The following is a 7,468-nucleotide window of genomic DNA, read 5'->3' as shown; positions in this document are numbered from 1 at the left end:
TATATACATACATACATACACACACACGGTGGTCCACAACAGCATTTCAAAGGCTGTTTGATCATCAACAGAACCATTTCTAAAGAGCAGAAGGATCACTTTCCTCAACCTGCCAGAGCACTGCTTTCAGCTGAGACCAACAGCTGTTTCTAAAAGCAAAGCACTGTCCCAACCCCTCGCCCACTGCGGAGCAGCACAGCCCCCAGGCTGGCTCCATGAGCCACCAGTTACACACTGTGCACAGAAGCAGCGTAGCAAAGTGTTCAAGGCCAAGGTGGGGAAGATCCCAGCAAGCATTTCTCCAGCAGCAGCCATTCAAACAAACAAAAACCATCACCAACAGCACACCATTAGAGGCTGAGTTCAGGACTAATTGGTCTAACTGGACTGACTGAAATTGAGAACCTTTTCTTATTATGGGGACAACTTGAAAAAAAAAACCTGCATTCCCATCACAGAAACAGAAAAACCTGCATTTGGAACTGTGCTTTTTAAAATAAGCTTTACAAGATTTTCTTTAAGTGGTTATTGTGCAAGTTTTAAAAATACAACACAGAAGCACAGCACCAAAGGAAGTCCTGCTCATACACAGAAACCAAAAATCTTTCCTACTTCCCATACACAACCATCATGTGAAGCTTTGTTTCTGTTGCCATGGACAAGATGCTATCAGGAACCACTCATGCACACCTGAAGCCACGCTGACACCATCAGTTCTGGCCAACAAGTCAGGGTGGATCAGAAGTGAGGTCTGTCTCAGCAGACTATAGGTTACAGGGCTGCCATCACCCAGCCCACAGCCCCATTTCTCAAGTAAAGCAGTGTCACGTCCCACATACCAAGCATACCACAGGAAGTCAGAAAGTGTTTTTAGCTGTTCCTTTACAGACAGCTACAGCTCCTGCAGCAGCTCTGCAGACCCCAAGACACCACAGTCATGCCTGACACCCACACCACCCACTGGGGCTTCTAAGGGGAAGTTCTGCCATAACACTTACCAATATTTAGGACCAATAATCAAAACCACTGCCCGGATAGCTTAACTCATGTTTAGCATTTAGTGAGAATGAAAGGCAGAGGTTAAATGCACAGACAGGAACAGAGTGTTTCAGCTGCAGGCTGCAAACGGAGCCTCTGCTCATAGGCACACTGCTTAAAGCCAACTCATATGAAGACACACAGAATGTCCTTTCTTCTCCTCCCCCCAAAATCCTTGGGTTTGCCAGATACACAAAATTAATTACAACTAATTAATTAATTAAACCAAGCTGCCTTCTGCTTTTTGCTAGGACACACATCCAAGTGGATCAGGGCCTGGGGGGCAGGAGCTGACTTCAGGTGTTCACTGTTACAGCCAAAGGAAAAGCACCAGCAAGCACTGACTCCCAGCTGAGCTCCTGTGATGGACAAACTTTTTTCAGTCAGCTGCAATAACCAAACCCACAGGACAAGGAGGAAGCTCCCACTTTCCTGATTTACCCCAAATACAGAACTCTGTGGACTTCTCCAAATACTGAAAGTTAATCGGTGTTCTGCACATCCAAATTAAGCTGAAAAATTTGCCTTCCAAATCAATACACGCATGCTTGAGAATGTAATAAAACTAGAAAGAGCAGCATTTCTATTACCTAAGGAAGCAAACAATTCTAACCCTGTTAATGAGCACAAAGGCAGGAAAGACAAGAGTACAGTACAGTTCTTCAGTACAAGACAGCCAGAGAGCTGTTGGAGAGGGTCCAGAGGAGAGCCACAAAGATGATCAGGGGGCTGGAGCACCTCCCCTATGAAGACAGGCTGAGGGAGCTGGGCTTGTTCAGCCTGGAGAAAAGAAGGCTGCAGGGTGACCTCCTTGCAGCCTTTCAGTACCTAAAGGGTACCTACAAACAGGAGGGGAATCAACTCTTTGAAAGGGTAGATAACAGCAGGACAAGGGGAAATGGTTTTAGGTTGAGGGAGGGGAGATTTAGGTTGGATATCAGGGGGAATTTTTTACAGAGAGAGTGGTGAGGTGCTGAAACAGCTGCCCAGACAGGTTGTGGATGCCACATCCATCCCTGGAGGTGTTCAGGGCCAGGTTGGTTGGGGCCCTGGGCAGCCTGGTCTAGTATTAAATGTGGAGGTTGGTGTCCCTGCCTGTGGCAGGGATTGAAGATTCATGATCCTTGAGGTCCCTTCCAGCCCTGGCCATTCTGTGATTCTGAAGGCAAAAGAAACTTTAAGAAGCACATTACGCTGCAATCGATAGGCTACGTTCTATGAGAGGCAGTCACTGACACACTGCAGTGTATTCTGCCACTGCCTGACAGAGCACTCAGTGCTAATAAGAAACTCTTTACAATTAACTTCATTAGAAATGTGGATGTGTCAAATAAAGCTTCAGCTGTAACTGCTGCCAAGTTCTAACAAAACATAACACAGACGAGCAACAAAGTCCACTGCACTCAGCTCATTACATCACAGAGAGCTCTCACAATACATTATCTTGATTGGTGTAAAAGCAAACCAATAAAAAAAAATTAAACCTCTAAAACCTTTAGATAAAGGATGATGACAAGTTGCTGGATGCTCAGACATTAGAAAACATAGGTCACACTTAAACACAGCCAAAAAATGGACTTAATAGGATTGGGAAGCCACTGGTTTGTGCCTCAGCATATTTTCCCCATGATTTCAAACATCCTGCTGTTCCAAAAGAGGATGAGAAAATGAACAGTCCTAGGAAGAAATTCAGACTCCACCTCCTAAGTGAGTGCCTGCACAGCTGCACTATTTGACCTCAAACAGCATTTTAAAATTTCCCACCAGAACTGATTAATGTTTGGAAAACAGTGTTTCCACAACAACACAGCATCTACAAATCCCTCCTTCATCTGGCAGAAATGTTTGGCCAAAAACATTCCTGGCTGGTTTTAAAGACAACGATAAATTAGTAAAATCTGATTTAAAAAAAAAAAAGAAGCTATCACAGATTGGTCTCTTACGAGTCCGCTGGCAAAACAAATGAGCAGCAAGCTTAAAAAAAAATCTTTTGAAGACAACACACATTTTCCCTTTAATAGAAGTTTCTTTCTGAGGCTTTGACATAAGAATTTACCATTTCAACTGAAATGTGAGTTATGCTGCTTGAACAAATGCAGTATTTTTTATGTACTAACTTATATTTAAACATCACAGGAAGAAAATACTCACTGATGAAATTACGAGAGGATACACAAAATCTGCATCCGTTTATCCAAGCAGGTCCAAAGTTCCATTAATCAAGTAGAGCGTCTCACAGTAAGAAAAGCATTCACAGTGTTTCTCAATACTTACAGAAACACACCGGAATATTTGCTATTATAAACACTGTTCTCATTTCTCCACCAAAATAGCCGATAGTTCCACTAACATCCACCAAAAACCAGCATAGAAAGGTTCAGTAGCTCCATCTGGGATCAGAACTTCAGTGCTAGACTGGATCCTCCAGTGTTGTTTAACATCTGAAGACCAGCCAGGCACTCATCCTCCTACAGGATTAAGATTTAAGACAGCTGGAAAGTCTGACCAGAAACCAAAAGAAGTAACAATTTCAACTTGCCTTCTTCACACCTGCAATATCCAGTTATTCTGGATACACTCACTAACCATCAGACTTTGATCTGTACTCCAGCTTCCACTTCAACTTACTGAAGCTGAAGACGTCATCAAGAAAAGCTTTGATTTCCTGAAGGGTAAACATGGCTGGACAGATTTTGAAGAGGGGAAGAGTCTTGACTTGGAACTACAGAAGGTGCAATGTCTGAAAACCCTAAAATTAGCCATGTTGTTCTCATTCATTTCTTAGAACCCTTCCTTCCAAGGGCCTGTCCTGTTCCTGAAGAAAATAAACTGAAAGGAATTTGAAGTACAGAAGAATCTGGTACTTCAGAGAGTTCTATCTTTGTATCATCTATCTGGAGACAGAAAACAAAAAGAAGGAAAGGGAAGGAACAGTCTGAAAAGGTTTATCCGATAATATACTCAGCAAAGAACTTCCCGGTGTGTCTGTGGAAAAAAACACACACAAAAATCCACAGAACTCCGGAGAGTACGTGAGTCAGTGATCCATCAGAACAGCTCCTTCCCATGCAGTCAGCAGCAAGGAAAGCAAAAGACACCTTGCTCCTGTACAGCTCAAATGAGGCCAACTTCTGTGTTGGCTAACAAGGACAGCACTCAACCATTTCTGCTGAGAAGGCCAGAAACTATGAGCATACCGAGCGGACCAATAAAGCAGCGAAACACTCCAGTCTGCACTGCAAGGCTGTCATTAGGATCCGGTAAGCAGCTCCAGTAATACACAGTTTCTGTAGCTCACCTGTTTAGTAACTCCAAATAATAATCACTTGGTATTTAGCATTCAATTTAAAGGTTTATAGAGAATACCAGTTCGCAAACACAATACTCAATCTTGATATGCAAGAAGTTAACAAGAATAAATGATTTTTGTTCCCCCATGTAGTTTAACAGGACAGATTGGTAAAGAGCTGACAATATGGAACTGCAGAATTCTTATCTCCATTTAGAAAACAAATGAATTGCTGAACTCCTACTCACCCCAGACCATATCATTTATAAACAGAGACAACCAAAGTTGATCATTTCAAGCAAATACATAATATATTTCAGGCAAAACAATTGATACTGTAAATCAGTATCTCAACCCCTCATCTTTTCATGGGGACAGAAGTGAACACGCATTCATATTAAAGGCAAAACCAACCAGAGACAGTTAACTGTACAGGAGAAAGAAATCTACATTTCCAACTGCCATTAGTTTTAGCAAGTTTTATGAGGGAGAAGAAAATCAATTCAGGAATGAGGATATATCTCAGCACTGGGAAGTTAAAAGTTACTTTAAAGATTTATTTCTAGAGTACTTTCATACACTATAAGCAGCTCCAGTCAATTACAGAGCAAGTGTATTATTTATAGGCAGCCTGTAAAACATCCAGTGCTTTCAAGACTTCATAATGAGCAGGTAGGACGAGGGAGCTGAACTCTGGGACTGACACATGTTAACAAGGGTTAACAAACCCAGTAGGTACTCAGGAAAACCTTTCTGTGGATTCCTATAGGATCAGCTCCCTGCCTGAATATTATCAATTCAAATGCAGGCACACCAACAAGGGCTGCTCATTTTTCAGAGCACAGAACGTTGTTTGCCCGGTCGAGTTCAGAATCTGAAACACAGCTATCTAATTCATTACATTAAAACTGTAACCAATTATATCTGTAAGTAATTAGGGAAAAAAAAAAATATAAGATTGAATGAACAGAAATCAAGCTGCTCTCAGGTCCTTTCTGACTCTACAGTTCCTTGCCTTCTGAGGTTTGGTTCATTAACTAGTTATTCAGCAGATTTTTTGCCGTCACTGCCATATTTGCAAGTCTACACCTACAGGCCTGCCTAACCACATTTGTATCAGCATATTCTGAGGAAATCTGGGCTGCAGTCCCAAAGCGCCTCTGCAGAGGACAGAGCACCCAGGGACCTGCACACAGAGCACTGGGACGATGCAGTCTGTGACAGCCAACCCTGGGCTGGAGCAGAGGAGAGCAGCCACACAGGCAGAGCTCACAGATCCCACAAACTGCAGCCTGAACGCGGTACCAGGACGCTGTTATGCAGCAGGATGAAATGCACGCCATCCCCCACGGCTGTTCACCTAGCTTTGAGCCACTTCGGATACAGATGTAGACTGTGTTTAGAGCTGGCAGTGCTAACAACTAGTTACCCAACTTGTTACAAGTGAAAATAGAAAATACTTTCAAGATTTTCCTGCGTTAATATCATAAAACTTTTGTTGTTGCAACTTTGAATCCTGTAAATAAGAAGCATCAGTTCCAAGCTTGTCAAGCAGGCAGCTCTGCTCCCTGCGGTAACAGACGTGTGACACAAGAATGGTGAAAGGAAAGTCCCTTAAACTCAAGTTCTCTTTTAAACACAAAATGTGCAATCAACAATTTTTTCCAGGAAATTCCATGAGGTGAAGCACCCACTTCTGAATGCTCCTTTCAAGTGTGCAGCTAATTAAGCAATCAGGCTTCGCTGAAATGAAAGGAAATGCTTTAAAATAAACACAGAGAAACCAACACACGGATGCTTGAAGCACATTGGAAGTGCCAGACATGAACGCACACTTAAAAAGCAAAACTGCTGTGAACTGTCCACTTTGTAAACACCTTAAACATTCCCTAATGTGTTTGGAAATGAAAACTGATTCAGAAGAACAAGTCACCAAACTATAAAAAAAGACTTCCAGTGAACTGAAACGGAAGATCTCTGCATGTTTGCATGAAGAGAAGGAAACCAACCCGAGAATAGCAAATAGCTTAGAGAAAAGGAGCACGACGTGAAATGCTAAGCAGGCTTAGAGCTTTCCAAGGCACACCCATCATTTATGTCTTCTGGGCATGATGAGTCTCTCTGCATCTGCACTGTGGATTCCACAGCGCACCCAAGCGAGGCGCCCCTCTCTTTCCATCTCTCCGAAGGAAGGAATTCCCCAGCCCATCTCCAGACACACACTGTTCAGCCCACGTCCCCTACGGGATCAGGCTGCTCTAACGTCAGGGCTTCCTCCTAGGACTGCTGCAAACCAGGTGAATAAATGCTGCATTTTAGACAAACAGTAGTTTCACGTTACTGAGATTTCTGATTATCTTTCCCCATAATGGTGTTCAAAGAGAACCATTTCCTAATGGTAACGAGTTCAGGGATTAATAAAGTGAACTTTTTTGTGACATTAGGAGTAACTGGAGCTGACTGCCACAATTGGTAAAACTAATGAGAAAATTATGTGGAAACAGAGACAATTTCTCATGCACAGCTAGTTAGTTACTTAAGATAATCAGCACAAATAAACCAAACTTGCAAGTAAACTGAAGTTACAGGCAGTAACAGCTTAACAGCTCTCATTCTTTTTCTATACTTAATCTCAAAGAGTAATTAAAAATAACTTCCCTGTGACCCTCTCAAGTATTCTGAGAGTGCACTGCACACAGAACCCAAAGCAGACACAGCAGTGGGTATCCCTGCAGCCTGAGCACACAAAAAGTTAACAGCAACTCTCGTATCGAAAATCGCAGCAGACAAAGACAGCAACACCTACAAACCAAAAGAATGGCATTTGGAATGAGATCACGAACGGGTAACGCGTGAGTCAGGCACGTTACCGAAATCCCCCATCTCCCTGGAAAACAAAAGGCATTTTTTTTGCCTGCCGTGTCTCCCACCTAGCGCTCTCCCTTGGTTACCGATACTTACACGTCACGAACAAAAAACACCTTTCTCTCTTTTTCCGCCCCCCCCCGGTGCAGCACTGCCCGTTCCCATCACAAACCTCGCTCCGGGAGCCCGAGGAAAAGTCCGACGCGGTACAAAGGAGCGCAGCCCCGCGGAGTTCGCCCCTTACATAAGCACGACCGGGGTCGGTGCGAGGTGTAC

General features: G+C 43.3%; 1 protein-coding gene across 1 annotated transcript in view; it reads right to left on the bottom strand.

Moving 5' to 3' along the window:
• Nucleotides 1–7,440, bottom strand: part of RNF145 (ring finger protein 145) — a 40,411-nt gene extending 32,971 nt beyond the window's left edge. The window contains exon 1 of the mRNA XM_010719014.3: nucleotides 7,365–7,440. The gene's annotated coding sequence lies outside the window, so the exon portion shown is untranslated. The remainder of the gene's footprint in view (nucleotides 1–7,364) is intronic.
• Between the last annotated feature and the right edge of the window lie 28 nt (nucleotides 7,441–7,468).

Source organism: Meleagris gallopavo, chromosome 15, assembly GCF_000146605.3.
Source record: "Meleagris gallopavo isolate NT-WF06-2002-E0010 breed Aviagen turkey brand Nicholas breeding stock chromosome 15, Turkey_5.1, whole genome shotgun sequence".
Classification (NCBI taxonomy): domain Eukaryota; kingdom Metazoa; phylum Chordata; class Aves; order Galliformes; family Phasianidae; genus Meleagris; species Meleagris gallopavo.
Note: the sequence above shows the minus strand (reverse complement) of the source record. Positions and strands in the feature narration are given on the sequence as shown.